Consider the following 16,588-nt stretch of genomic DNA (forward strand, 5'->3'; position numbering starts at 1 on the left):
ATTACAATTTTATCATCAATTTAAAATAAAGTATTTTGTTCATTCTTATTTACAGATTGTTATTATTATCATCTATATACTTCTTCTACTCTGTATTCAAACCTTCAAGCTATATTGTATTAATGACCTAACATGAAATCATAATTTTCTGTGCTTTAATTATAAACTAATTTCAGAAACTGAAATTTAATACTCACTGCCAATAAATAGTAGGATTATATAAACACTTAGCAATATGTCCATTTTTTTCCAATACAGGGTTTCTCTGTAGCTTTGGAGCCTGTCCTAGAACTAGCTCTTGCAGACCAGGCTGGCCTCAACTCACAGAGATCCACCTGCCTCTGCCTCTCAAGTGCTGGGATTAAAGTAATGGGTCACCACTGCCTGGCTAGATAGTACTTTTTGATTTGCTAAATTTGTGACAGCCAAGAGAATACTCTGGGTTCAAAGTCAAAGGGATTCTCTTTTTACATATTTTCATAAAAACTAAAGTGAAATCATGACACATTTTTAAGTTATTTCCTTTTGTTTGCTTTGAGGACTATGACTTTTATACAGAATTTATTTTTTTCTGAAATTGATAATAGATTTTTAATATCTTATGTATAAACTTAATGTATGCCTTCTTTACTATTGAAGCACATCAAGTGTCATAGTTACCTATTTGTTTAATTAACCTAAAATACTTCTACATGTGTCAAAGGCTTCTAATTGTTTTCCCCAAAACCTACTATTATAGCACCTCCCTTGCAACTAGATGGAATTGCTATAGATGGGTACATTTGGACAATGATAGTTACATAGATTTCTGTGTAGACCTTAGCAATTGATTTACCTGGCACATATCTATATTCTGCCTGTCCATCTATGGAATCCATCTACTTATGTTTTAGTGTAAATGGTTGGTGCGCTGGTTGGAACTTTAGATGTTATTTGGGTGTAGTAGGGGAGCGGGGCCCCTTGTTTCAGCCACCCATCTAGCTTATACCAGAAATAACCACAAAAAATTGTATTAATTTAATTACTGCCTGGCCCACTATATCTAGCCTCTTCTTGGCTAATTCTTACATCTTGGTTTAACTCATTTCTATTAATTTGTATGTCACCACGAGGTCGTGGCTTACTGAAAAAGATTGAGCATATCTGACCTGGCAGCTCCATGTTGGCGCTCCCCATCTGCCTTCCTCCTCCCAGCATTCAGTTCTATCTTCTCACCTAAGTACTGATCTATCAAAAGGCCAAGGTAGTTTCTTTATTTAACCAGTGAAAGCAACACAAATACAGAAGGACCTCCTACACCATTTCCCCTCTTTCTGTTTAAAAAAAAAGAAAATCTTTCACTTTAACATAGTAAAATTACATATAACCAAATGGTTATCAAGCAAGAATTATAGTTACAATATTTATATCTATTTTATATTTTATCACAATAAAGGGAAACTATAACGATAAGTAACCATTCTTCAACTCCATCAAAGACTCCAGAAGGATATAAAATTACCAAAGTAAACAGAAAGTGCATTGTAAACAACTTCCAAAACTCTAGAAATGACAGAGACATCTCACTGCCTGGAGAGTCACGCAAAGTTCTTTTTTACCATTGGGGCATCCATCTTCAGCATACAAGCCCATAGTATCCAGCAGAGTTTTTCATGAAGCAGGAAATTTCAAAGACAATTCGGTCACTTTCTTCTGTGTCCTGCAGCATGTCTCACAGACTCTTTTATGAAATAGGAACCCCGAAGGATCATTTGGGTACTGTTGTTATACTACCAGCACTCAGATACATGATCATTGTTCATAACCTAAGAAAAATAAACATGTGTTTAAGTATGTTTTAGTTATTACATTCAGGATTGTCACCAGCAACCAAAAAAAAAATCCTAATAACGAATCCAAGACTAAGAAGGTATATTGATCCAGGAATTTATTATTATATGATTAGTCCTCATGTTATATTTTTATTTTCATTTCATAGCTTCATAATCACAGTTGCTGTTTTGTGTTTTTTAAATGATCATGTTATGACTATGTACTTGTGTAGCAAGAAAACAGACAAACATTTATTACTTTCATTGTAGTGACTTGGTGTGGATTTTGTTTTCAGTTTTTCGTCATAATATTTAAGATTGCATTTCCTTAAGTGTCAAGCTTTATTTTGTTCCTTTAATGGTGTCAGTTAACTTTGCAATCTGTCTACACAATTTTACAATCAGTTTCAGTTCTCTTCTCTAGTCTTTATATGTTGGTTCAGTAGGAAAAGCCTTTCACATTTTGGGTGAGCTAAAATTTCCATTGAGTTATCTGTGATGGAAGGTGCTAGGACAAGCTTTGAAGGATGATGGGACTACTAGTCATTGTTCTGTTGACGTTTTAGTCAGCACAACATTTTTATCTGGAAATTTCCCCTGACAGTTTTGTTATTGCAGTCTGTGTTGTTCATACTTTAAAAAACTCAGCTCTCCCAACAAAGGGGAGATGGTTTAACCTGGAGTCAAATTTGACTTGCCATGACCTAATTAATATTGAGTTGATTTCTCTAGCTTCTATATTCCAACATGGAAGCACTATCATGGAGTTTTTTTTATTAAGATAACAAAGAAAGTCATAAATCAAGACAATTCTAAAATGTATTGGTGGACAAATCAATGAAGCCACTTGTAGAAGGCCTCACATGTTTTCTCATAATATTCTTAGTCCTTCAGTGGAGAAGAAGGTTTTATTGATTTAGTACATTTCAAAGGTATTTGTTTATCAGGATGTTAGGAATGAAAAAAAAAAGTATGTCAGGAATGCCTTTTCTGTATTAGCTCAAGATAGCCCCAAAGTTATACTTAATGTGATCTGCAATATTCTAAATTTTACATATTATGAAAAATTTTTACCAGTTGATTAATATATGCAGACAGTTTCCTTCCATGATGAATGAAAATTAGGATATGACCATTTTAAGGTATTTTTAAGGGGATTTTATTATAGATATGAGGAATGGTTCATCCAGAGGCATCTGGAAGTGTCCAAACTGAATGGGGGTATGAGAAGATTTTTGTTGAACATATAAGGGAAAAGAGCAGATAGAGAGAAGAGTTCAGGGTGAACATGGCCATCAGACTAAACAGTATCATGGGAGGACAAAGGGGGGGGGAAAGTGAAAGAGAACCAGCTCACCAAGAGAGAGGGATCTGGGCAATGAGACCAAGAGATCTGCTTAGCTAAAATGGCTGAGATTATATACAGATCAGAGGCTGGGGAAAGGGAAACAGAGGCCCAATCCCTGGGAGGAAAAGGTTTTGGGTAGGGGGCTGGGTGAGTACTGCTGGAGGATTCACAGATACTGAGTGAGCCTTCTCCTGGGTTTGAGACCTAACTCTTTAAGGGATCAGAGGGCTTTTCTTTCAGGAGCCTAGTTATGCCACATATGGTAGGTGCTTCTCCCATTCTCCTATATCAAGCTTTCTCTCTTAATAAAGTGCTTCTCCAGGTTTTGAAAGGAAACAGATATGTTTCAATCAAAGTCCTTTATTCTGTCTCAGGTATGATGTTCCATCCCCCCTAATTATGTCATTAAGGCTCTTCCATTTCAAGGTTCAAGCCTGCCATCCTGCCCCAACAATCTGGTCAGGAGATACTTCCTAATAAAAATGTTCATTCTGATGAACAGTTTCATGTGTATTTCATTCCAGATATTGCCACATCTGACCTGTAAATCTCTGGTTTCTAACAAATCTTTAATCTCCAAATATAGGACAAAACCTATTTGAAATGTATATTTTTAAAACCTATTAAGAAACTCAAGGGTTGTATAAAAATGATTCTTTATATTAGCTTTCAATGATTTACATTTAAAATATGAACATTTGATTAATTTTATAGCATGCTTTATATTGCATTACTAAATATTCAGTCTCACAGCAGAAGTTAGAAATAGCTTTGCAAGAGAAATCAATGAATTTTCTACATAGCAGCCTACACAAAATTTCTAAAATAGCAGAACAAGCTAAAATCAGACCAAACACTCAAATTGACAGACACATTTTCCCTAACATTTACCTCATTAACTCTAAACTTCATTGAAAAATAAATCAATCTATAAGCTTCACTAAATAGCTATTAAAACTGCTGCAATGAACACATTAATTGGTAAGTTAGTTCTATGAACTAAAATGTCAAACAGAACAGCCATTTTTATGTAACTACTGTATATTTGGTGAATAAGGGCACAGGCAAATTATTCTGTTTCCAAACCTTAGAACTCCATTGAGAGAAGAATGTCAAAGTAGCAAAGGCCCATTAAGAAAAACCTTGCCTGGTTTTTAAAAGAAAGGCATGTCTGTCCTGGGTCAAGACCTAACAAATGAGTTCATCTTAGTCAATGACCTGTCTAAGGGACTGTCACTCTAGAAGATAGTATTATCACTAGAGCAAGTGGGCTCAACTTAAGCCATGTTAAAGAGATAGGAAGGAAAGTTATTCCTTGAATGAGATAATTTATTTTTATCTTACACCCATTTAGACATAACTATAAGCTACTAGTAGTTTCTGCTGATATATTTCTGCATCTTCTCGGAAAGATATATTTTTCCTTCTTTTATTTTCTCTCTTTCAAATACTAGTTAGAGCCTAAGAATTTTTTTTTCTGGTACTTTCAACCTCCTTACTCGTTCTCAAAAGTTGCCCTCCCCACCATATGGCTTCCAACTTGTCTCAGATTGCATGCCTTTTCCGTATTCTCTTCTCCATCTTCCTTCTCCAGGAAGCTGCTAAGATTTGCACCCTGCTTCCCTGATATGTTTCTTTTAAACTCTAATAAAGTTGTTCTCAAGTCTTATTTTTAATCTCATTCTTAAAATCTTTAATTATTGAAACTAGAAGCTCAAGAGGGAATCTTGAATTCCCTGATAAAATTTTACAATTCTAATATGACTCTCAAGATTTCTATTAATGAAAAGAGCCAAAATGTCTTATTATCTCATTCTTGAAATAAAATTTTCTTTAAATTACAGTTGATTTTAAGCATACTTTGGTGAGTTCAGTGAAATGCTCCTTTTTGATTTAGTGGTGAATCTACTAGGATCATATTTTGGTCTCCTGTGTGACCTAGGTTCTTGAGATTTCCATCAAATGAATTCACACAAGCCCCACAGTCTACATTGCAGAGAACAGATAGGTACAGATTATTAAAGAAAAATGTGAAGCATACTTAAAAGGTGAGCCTGGAGAATGACTAAAGAACAATGGTTAAGGGAACCACTCTGGCAGTGTATTTTTTAGGTAAGCTTTATATTATTTCTTGAAGTTTCTGGGACAAGTTCCCTGAAGGATATCTTTCTGTATAGGTAGTTTATAAGCAGATGTGGATTAATTTTTTATCTTTAAATTGTATCTGTAGCCATACAATTTTCATATTAAATAATACTATAATGAAATGGTTTTAAACAGAAGGAAAAAGGGAAATTTTCATTTACAATACCTCTCCCCAGACTTAATTTTTAAGTAACTTCTTATAAGTTGATCAATGAGACAAATGTATCTAGTGAACAATCAAGCCTTATCTCTATTACACTCAAGGAAACTAATATTTAAAAGCAAGTCCAACATTCACAATCATATCTGAAAAGGATAACAAATAGTGGTTTATTTTGCAATCTAAAAATTATTCTTGTTACTTCAGTACACCAAAGAAAGGTGACAATGGTGTTTGTTCTTTACCTAAATGCATTTACCTAGATAGTAGTCTTAAGACCTTCCAGGCAGTTCAGAATGTCATGTCACCATATAAGCCCAGAGATACTCAGATTGCTTTCTTCTGAACAGCAATCAATATTGTGCAGTTTCTTTTCCTGGTTCTATAAACTGCTGGTTATAAGGGAAGAGAGCCATGTACAATGGCCTACACATTTGTTAGTATCTAGTTACCCAATAATGCTTTATAACCAACCCTTACCCTGATGGTGATTCTAATAACTTCTATTAATTAAGTTTAGTTTCTATCTATAATCCCAATTATCTGGAGAGTGAAACTTTTGCTGTGAATATTAAGAAGGCAAGATCTGATAAATCATCAGAAATTATAGAATATGACTTTTACTTTAGTGTGTTTAGTATAAGAAGAATGGCACATATTTAAAAATGCCATAGTTCAAATGAATGTGGTTGAATCCTAAGAATAGTGAGAGTGACACTGAGCCTTTTGAAAGCATAAGGAAGGAGTTGAACATATACAATTCAAGGAACACTCTTAAGGACAGTTTGGAGTGCTACAAGTATTCTATTTTCATCTATCAAAAGAGGAGGGAGCCTAAAGATTACCACATTAACTTTTTTTTTTGCAAGAGACCTTAACTGATTTGATTTGTATCTCATTGTGATGTTTCCTGGCTCTGGGTGAAGGTTTTAAAGTTTTAACATTGCAGCATACCTACAGGAAGAGGATATCGTTTTTAGACAACTTCTTTCTCATAAATGTGTAGCAATTACCAGTAAAGTGAATCAGTTTTATCACAATGTTGTACTGAATTAGTTAGACACTATGGGAAGACTATAGATATGTTAGTGGAGCTTTCCTGTCCAGCCAGCAACTCCCAAATAACCAACACTGAGGCTTGATACTACTTATAAATGCCTAACCAATAGCTCAAGCCTAGCATGATATTAGCTAACACTTACATTTAAATTAACTCACATTTCTCATCTATGCTTTGCCATGTGACTGTTGGTGTCTCCCCTGACACTGCCCTTCTTTATTCTAGTATCCTCTGTGGCTGGTTATCTCATCTTTACTTCCTGCCTGACCACCTGTCAATCAGTTTTTATTAACTAATGAGATTAATACATGTTCACAGTGTCCAGAGGATTATTCTTCAATATAGAACTTTTTACATTATTGAAGGAAACTCTAATCTTATGTGATATATTCCAAGTGTATACTCTATAGGGGTTTACTATGTAAACCAATTGAAATATATATTAATGGTCAAAACATTTCTGAGATCCTTTAGACATAGCAAATGCATTGACATAAATGGCATATACAAAATTTCCTGTTAAGATTGTTACTGATCCATTAATAACACTCCATGTAAACAAGATTTCTGAGAAAAAAAAAAGCTAGTGGCTTAGAAAAACACAGCCATGATGAAGAATTCAGTATTGCAGACCTAATTGACATGTGCTGCCAATTGGACCATGGCATCATATGGACTTAACTTTGGCAGAGGCCATGTCTGTGTCCATTGCCCAGCTGCAGCCAGAGTCTGTGATGCTGTCTGTGGCTCCTGTTGCCAGGATCTGTGCTGCCACTAAGAACCATGTTGATGTTCAAGTATCAAACAGCCAGTAAGATTTCATGATGATCTAAGTGCCCTGTTTGGGTTCAGGGTCCAAACATTGTCAGGGTCTATATTGATATTATGGCTCAGCTTGATATCCATGGCCCATGTTGCTAACAAAGGCCATGGGAACTACAGGTCTGGGCAGTCATCTAGGGACAAGTTAGTGTGTGAGTGCCATACTGCTTTCAGGGTCATATAGATCTGAGTGCCCTGCACTGACACACTGGGCCATTGTGTCATCTGGGCCTGGGCTGATGCCAAGAACTATGCCTGAATCTCTGGCTGGGAAGCCTGTTGGTTTGTGTTGGTGTTCATGGCTCTTGTTTCCACCATAGAGAGTGAGGATAGATCTGCAGAGTTGGCCCCACCCCATGAACGTCTCTAGCATCTCACCTGGGCAGCACAGAAGAGTTGACTCCATTGATAGTGTGCAGGCGAGCCAGTCTGGAAGGCATGAGAGTGAGAGAGCTATTCATCTATCACACAGTTGCATTGGTGAGGGAAAGATGACTCCCTTTTTTACTACAGGTTGGAAATCTTGTCCTAAGAATGGGAGAGCTGGCCCTGCCCCTCAGTGGCAACTGCAGCACTTAGGAGAGTGAACCATGCATCTCACTTGGGCAGCACAATAAAACTGACCCTGTTGACAGGCACAGATGATCTGGACCCATAATCGTGCATGGGAGATCCGGTCTCACCCCTCATTGTTACAGGGTGGAGTGGATGAAGGAGAAATGCCCTCCCCAACTTGCTGCTCCAAACTTCCTGTGACATTTGAAAGAGCTGACCCTGGCCCTGTCTCTCACTTACTGCTGCACATGGAAGAACAGAGTAGATGCTGCACCTTGCATCGGTAGAACAGTTCAGCCTGCTGGTGTAGTTGTGAGCCACCGTTAAGTGCTGAAAGGTAACCTTACCCTTCTTGGGCACAGTCCAAGAGTGCTGGCCTGGGTGTCTGAGAGTCAGAGAGCTTGCACTGCACCTCAACAACTGTAGCACTCAAGAGACTAAACCTTACATCTGGCAAAACAGGACTGACCCTGGTGGTGTGGATGCACATGAATTGGCCCTGAGGGCACAAGTGCAAGAGAACAGGACATGCTTCTTGTTGTGTACTGCAGTGGATGAGCTTGCTGGGGCAGTGCTAGATAGCTTGCCCTGGTAGTGATGATGAGGGAGAGCTGGCAGGCCGGCTAACCCAACTACAACCCAGGCCAAGAAACAGGGCTATGTGTTGACCCACTTCAACATCCAACTCATCTATGAACTGCTGAAGCATATGAAGGGGTCAGACCTTCAGATCTAAAGCTGCACGATGTCCATGACAGTAGGCAACAGCAGGATATCCAAGAGGAGTCTTAGTGAGGGCCTAGTACTGAGGGTGTAGCAGAAGACAGAGGTCTTGAAGGAGATCAATGGCTCATTGCAATAAACACAAGTAAAGATGTATTGATTAAAGTGTATATGTGACTCGCTATGTCACACCACAGCTTCCATGCAGAGATTTTTGCTGTTTCTTTTTTATTTTTTTTTTGTTTTTTTTTTTCATTTTTACTATAAAATTATTTTATTTTGTGGGGAGGTTGCCAGGGCAGAGGGCAGATATCAAAGAATGGGTAGATGAATGGAATCTGGATGCATGATTCAAATTCACAAAAAAATCAATACAGAGATTTCTTTTTAAAAAGAGAATTCATTATTGGCTTTCAAGGAGAGGCAAGGATTCCACTTGTAGAATCACATTGTATGTTCATGGGATATGAAAATAATTGTGATGCTTAGCAATGCAATAAGAAATTTAGGCAATATATAATTCAATTCCATATGCATTTAGTGGGCCTTAAGTAGAAAGGGAAATAATTAACCACATTTCCAGGTCTTTATAGTTTCAGTACAGAAATAATTCACCAATTTAAATAAGAAAAGATAACATGAAGGTTTTTTTCCAGTTTATTTATTTTTTATTAAAAATTGCCATCTCTTCCCCTCCTCCTCCCCCTTCCCTCCCCTCCCCTCCACCCACACCCCCACTCCCTCCCTCTTGAGGCCAAACAGCCATCAGGGTTCTCTACACTATGTTGAGACCAAGGTCCTCCCAACTCCCCCCAGGTCCAGGAAGGTGAGCAACCGAACTGACAAGGCTCACACAGAGCCCGTCCATGTGGTAGAGACCAAGCCCATCGCCATTGTCCTTGGCTCCTCCGTCAGCCTCCACCATCAGCCACCCTCAGAGAGTCCGATAACCTTCACCTGGCGATGGATGGAGATAGAGACAGAGCCCCACATTGGAGCACCGGACTGAGCTCCCAAAGTTCTGATGAGGAGCGGATGGAGAGAGATTATGAGAAAGTCAGAACCATGAGGGACGCGTTCACCCACTGAGACGGCAGGACAGAACTAATGGGAGACCACCAAGTCCACTTGGAATGGGACTGATGGAACATGAATGTTTTTATTTCTAGTCTAACACTAAGAAGTTGACAAAAGAAGGATACACCATTAATCGATAATAAGGCAATGAAACCAGTTAACATTGGGTAGGATTTATATATTATATTGAGGTAAAAGAAAAATAACCAAATACAAAAAGAATGCCTAAAGCCGGGCTGTGGTGGCGCATGCCTTTAATCCCAGCACTCGGGAGGCAGCAGCAGGCGGATCTCTGTGAGTTCGAGGCCAGCCTGGTCTACAAGAGCTAGGTCCAGGACAGGCTCTAAAAAAGCTGCAGAGAAACCCTGTCTCGAAAAACCAAAAAAAAAAATAGAATGACAAAAATTCTGGAAAGGCAGAGATTAGGCTGGTTCCAACCTAGAAATGGGACCATTTCTTGAAATGTAATGAAACCATGATAGAGTAAAACTCCTAAAAGTTTTCTAAGGACCTCAATTGTATATGGTCACAGTTTTATATGTACAGGATAATTTTATTTTCAGATTGGAATTAGGCAATCTTTGGACCACAGTCCAAGAATGGAGTCAAATGAGAATTCTCAGTGTCTGTGAAGAAACTCTCAGAAAACAAAATCCTGGTGACCTCAATTTCTTCAAAACACAGAACTGTTCTTGGAATGATTTTTGTGCCCCTCCCAGGCAGCAGATATGGGTGAGTTTATTTCAACTGTTTTTATTCATATGCCTTTGTGGAATAACATATTTTTGCCACATGTGGTTTGCCCTTGTGAATGAACATCTTACTCATGTGATTCTTCTTAACCTTCAGAGTATAAAATGTCAGATGCCCTGAAAAAAGTTGGCAATTGCATGAGGTATTTTTCTATCTCATTTTTCTGCTCTCCTAGCTTCATGCCACTAAGTATGTGGTAAACAGGCTGTCATGAGCACTCCATGCCTGAGACATAACTGGACACGTTGTTGTCTTGTCAGACTTTAAAATTTTTTTCATAGCAATACATTCATAAGATACAGCTGTTTAAATGCTACAATTTGCTAAATGTTCCTACTTTTCTCTGTAACCCTGGATGAGGTGAAAAATAGATTCATTTATCCCAATCTTAATTACTGTTGTTAACATTCCAATAACACACACCACACAATAAATCTAAATTTACATATATATGTATATATATATATATCTGTCTAGCTATCTATAATATGTAGATTACAGAGTGACTATAAATGTTTAAGATTCTTCCTCAGAGTTCACTATTATGAAGATGGCTATCAAACTCAGCTTCAAAGAAGAAACTGGAGAAAATGTTACTGGTGGCAATTGAAACAGACTGTGGCATCAGAGGTGAGCTCCAGAATTAGCTCCAGCTGTAGAGTTGAGAGGGTAAAACAAGGTACAGAGGAGCAAATGGACAGTTAGATGTATGTCTAAATAGTATGTCTAAATAGTATGTCTTATGCCCTCTTGTAAGTGATATTTTAGAGAAAATGAGTTTGACTGAGCCTTTATGATGTCAAGTGAGGCAGGAGAGAAATACAGAAAAAATAATTCAAGGGACATGGGGAGGGAAAGTATCCCCTTATTCTGCTGGCTGATAATCAAGAAGACACATATGACAATGACTGTTGAGAGGTCCCTGCCCTCTCTAACATTATTTGCTACTGCCCTATTTTAAGTTTTTCTCTCACCTAAAATATGAACCTATATTAAAAGACTTGCTTAAAAAATTCAACATTGACTTACCAATGGCTCATCATGATAGTTTTGTCTGAAACAAAATATAGGAGTACAGGAGGTCTCTGAACAAACCCCTAAAGTGGCTACAGGCCACATCATTAACATAGGCCTTAGGAACTTCTGCTGAGAAGACATTAATAAGTGAAATACGATGTTCCTTTTAAATACAATGCTTAAGAAGATAGATAAATTTGATCATAATAATCATATATATCTTGCCAAAAATATAAAATTCTCATGTAGAAAGATAAAAATTTTGACATCTGTGATCTTATTTTATCTTCTTGCCTGGAGATAGGTAGTCACTAGCCAACTCCCTTAATTAAGAATTTTTCATACATAGACTTTTAGAAAATTAGGTATTTGGAAGATTTTTTATTATAATATTTTATAAATCATATCTCTCCAAGAGGGTTCAATAAAATCTAATATATAGTACAATAATTCTTTTTCCTGTGCCTAACTTAGATATTTCAATATGTAATTGCATCCTATAATATATTACAGATCCTATACATTTCTTCATCTTTAGAGACATAGATTATATTGGCAAGATCTCTACAAATATGTGTTCTAAATATTGTATGTCTTAGTTCTTTTGTTTTATACACAAGTGTTTCTCAGCAGCTGTTGTATTTATTCTTATAGAGTAACTAAATCCTCTAGTTTACTTCTCAGTGGTCTGTTAAATAATAGTAACAATAATAATACCAACCTGTAATTTAACATGATTTTAAATATTCAAATTTTGGAAATAAATGTGATGAGTAATAAGTAGCTCTGTTTTCAAATATACCTATGATAAAATCATAATACTGACATTTACCAGACACATAATCAAATGCAAGTTACTTAAACTTTCTAAAACTCACCTTCACCATGAATAAAATTAACATATTAATATTTCATAGGCTGAACTGCTAGGCGGATTAACTGAGATAACAAAGTAAAGCATCTAGCCTAATATTATTATTATAAAATTTCAAAGGACACACTGAGTAAAATTTTATCCTTATAAGTATATGTTAAGCTGCTAAAGATCAAAGGATAAGTTAAAAAGAAAAAGAAAACTAAATGCTTGGTGTCGTGGTAATAGTCATTTTTACTACAGTTGATGAAGAGGTAGACTGAAAAAGTACTCTTCTGAAAAGTATCCTAGGATTACTGAAAAGGAAAACAGAAGAAAAACTATTTTGACATGCACTGAAGTTAAAGTTTATCATGATTTTAATAAAGACAATTCTCCTTTAGCACTAAATATATTCCATGCCATATTAGCAGTAGTTAATCTGTATTTAGAGATCCTGAAATCCTTTCAATGATATTCTCAGTTTGCAGCTCTTTCCCCATATTTTGGAAGGAAAATTGAGGTTTGGAAGCATTGATATTTGCATTTTAGAGATATATGTGGACTCAGTTGTTTCTTAGATATGAACCAGAAACAGATACAAAAGCATAAAGTGTTGACAGACTGTGGTGCCATAGACTTCAAATAAAATTTTCAAGCACTTACTTGTTTGTTTAACCCTTTTTCTTTTCAGGATAATCTGTTATAATGACATAGTTTGGCTATGAATACTAAGAAACCCCTAAGAGAATTTGTTCATATCTATAGTGTTCTCACACAAAGGGCAGTAATTTGTGAATCAATTGTTGATGAACATAGGTACAAAAGATAATGTAGGTAAGATGTTGGATCAACTACTATCAACCACTCAGATGAAAATAGATAGCAATAGACTTGGAATAAGTAAGAATACTAATTAATGAAATAGAAGAAAGGAATGTTGTTTCAACTTCACTAGTGGGATTTATTTGAAGCCAGGGAAGAATTCAGGATTCTTGTACATTTTCCTGTCATTATGCTGAACTTATAAAAGTTGAATTTACCTGAGTATGTGATTTTTATTTTGTGGTCAATATGGTGTTTACAAATTGAGAAACACCATATGTCCATATTTTTCCTATTGAATGGTAACTATCCCTTAATAGTAGAGAAGCTTTGTGTACTCAACTCCAATCACAATAAGAAAGTTTTCATCTCATTACTGAAGGATAGACACAACCTGCCTTATATAACCGATCTTGATGTTATAAAAATAATACATGTACTTTGGTTAACATGTACTATGCACAAGAATCTGTGTTTTACAGAGTTTGTTATAGGTACCTTACTTAAGAAAATTTAAGTATTATAGGCAAAGTTTCAGTTAATGCTTAAGGAAGTATTTTTCACAAATATGTCTAAATAATTAATTTAAATTTGAATTTAGTTCATATTTTAAACTTTTCTGTTTAGACACAGTTACTTGCTCTGTTTTTAACCAAATACTGTCTCTACAATCTTTGAGAAGGAAAGGGAGAGATTTGATAAAATGACATTGCTTTACATAAACTCAAAACAACAAAGGATTATTTACCTTTCCCCAAATTGTAGGCAAAAAGCTTTCACCAGATGCCAAGTTTTCTCCTGTGATCCTATTGTAACTTGGAACCTTACACAAAAGTGTATAGTTTCTCTTATCCTCAAATAATTTTCCTTTTTATAATAGTCATCATTAATGTTATTCTTCATTGAATTATCTCTACACAGTTGAGGGAAAACATGGAATGAGTGGTCATTTTTTTGTCAATTTCCTGCACATATATAGCTTTATAGATATTTCTATAGTAAATTTTCTGACATTTTTAAATAAAGTGCTAAAATAAAAGGTGCTATTTGACATTGAGAATCATTAAATGTGTAGAAAAATAATTTTATATCAAGATATTTGTCCTTATAACCTCCATATGAAGAATTACAAATAAGGAACAGGGAGCTCTTTGTCTCTAAAATGTACCTATACCCATGATGTAACTTTAAAACACCAAAGTAAACTTACTTTCTGGTTGTTCTTTCTTGGTATAACTTATGAAAACACTTACAAATAATAACCAGGTTATCCTGAAAAGTGCACATGAAGTTCATAGCTGCTTATCACAAAACTGTGAGCATAGTTTCCTGCAAACAACATTAAGACACACTTTTCCTTATAATACACTTGTTCAAATGAAAAAAATAACTACAAATAAGAACATATACGTTTAAATATACATATATAATTATATAATTAATCCAAAATAAGTTGTTCTTCCATGATTAATATCTACAAACATGCTGTAGGAAAATGGTTTTGTACCCTGTAAAGTGTTGTATGTTGTACTCATTTAATAAATGCTGATTGGCCAGTAGCCAGGCAGGAAGTATAGGTGGGGCAACCAGAACAGGAAAATTCTGGAAAGAGGAAAGGCTGAGTCTTCAGGAGTCACTCAGATGCAAAGGAAGCAAGATGAGAACACCTCACTGATAAAGGTACCAAGCCACATAAATAACACAGAGAAGAATTATGGGTTATGTAGGATGTAAGAGTTAATAAGAAGCCTAAGCTAATAGCCCAACCAGTTTATAACTAATGTAGACCTCTGTGTGTTTCTTTGGGACTGAATGACTGCAGGACCAGGCATCCTGCAGGACAGAAATCTCTGTCAACACACACAGATACCTTTCCAAAGGAAAAACATGTTAAGAGTCAAAACATCACTAGACCTGAGTGGAAGAGTCCTTTACATGAGAACATTTTTTTTTAATTTTTTAATATTATTATTACTATTATTACAAATTTTCACCTCCTCATCTCCTCCCATTACCCTCCCCCTCCCCCCACTCCCCATCCCCTTCCCTCTCTAGTCCAAAGAGCAGTCAGGGTTCCCTGCCCAGTGGAAAGTCCAAGGTCCTTCCCCCTCCATCCAGGTCTAGGAAGGTAAGGATCCAAACAGACTAGGTTCCCACAAAGCCAGTACATGCAGTAGAATCAAAACCCGGTGCCATTGTCCTTGGCTTTTCAGTCAGCCCTCCTTGTCAGCCATGTTCAGAGAGTCCAGCTTGATCACATGCTCCATCAGTCCCATTCCAGCTGGCTTTGGTGAGTTTCCACTGGATCAGCCCCACCTCGTGACTTCCTTGGTCATGTTCTCTCTCCTTCTTCTCCTCATTTGGACCTTGGGAGCTCATTCCAGTGCTCCAATGTGGGTCTCTGTCCCTATCTCCATCCATCGCCAGATGAAGGTTCTATGGTGATATGCAAGATATTCATCAGTGTGGCTATAGTATAGGGCAAGTTCAGGTGCCCTCTCCTCAGCTGCTCAAGAAACAAGCTGGGGACATCTCCTTGGACACCTGGGAACCACTCTAGAGTCCAGTCTCTTGCCAACCATGAGACCTTTTTAAATTTTTATGCAGTCATTTGTACAAACAGAGAGAAGCTCAAGAGTTCTTTAATTCTGGTTTGTCAATAAATTCTGAGTTTGCAAATCCCACTTATAATTCACTCAATCTCAAGTATTTCTTGGATGCACAGAATACTTTCTTTGGAGAAAGAACAAATTATCCTCATATGCTAAGGCATTGGGCCTTAAGTATAAGCATATTTGAATATTTACCTTGAATTTTTGTGTGTAATAGAATACTGTCAAAGAGTTCATCTTTCTTGAAATAATAAGTCTCAAATGAAAGCACATATATTTACTTGCTAACTTTATGTTGATTACCATTGTTTATAAATTATTTTTTATCCCTAGCTATATATTGGATTTCAATTTAATCCAAAATAATTATTTTTTCTGTAATGGAAACTACAAGCTTTTGTCCACCTTTTGAACCTCAGTGGTTCCTACTAAAACCAATGGCAGAGCATCATGATCATTAAAATATGTTTATGGGGAAAATCTATCTTCAGTAGAATATTATTTGTATAAAAACTCCCCAAAGGATACTGTATAGTCTATAATATTTAATAGTGAAGTTGATTCCTCCCACTGCTGCCCAGAGTTCTCCTGTTCTCATTACATCATTTCTCCTTCCTGTCTGGTTTTCGCACCTTTACCTCCTGCCTGGCCAATCAGCATTTATTTAAAACATGATTGACAGATTACAGACAATTTTCCCACACCAGTATGTATTTTCCAATCAGAAATAAAAATATTCCAAGTTACTCTGGCATCAGATGTGTGCCAACTTTAGTTCCCCACTTCTAAAGCTTCCTTTCCATAGGGAAGGGAATATCAAATTTATA

General features: G+C 36.3%; 1 pseudogene; it reads left to right on the forward strand.

Moving 5' to 3' along the window:
- The first annotated feature begins 7,195 nt into the window (after positions 1-7,195).
- The window catches only part of LOC119804492, a 55,966-nt pseudogene continuing 46,573 nt past the window's right edge, over positions 7,196-16,588 (forward strand).

The sequence above is a fragment of the Arvicola amphibius genome, chromosome X (genome assembly GCF_903992535.2).
Source record: "Arvicola amphibius chromosome X, mArvAmp1.2, whole genome shotgun sequence".
NCBI classification, from domain to species: Eukaryota; Metazoa; Chordata; class Mammalia; order Rodentia; family Cricetidae; genus Arvicola; species Arvicola amphibius.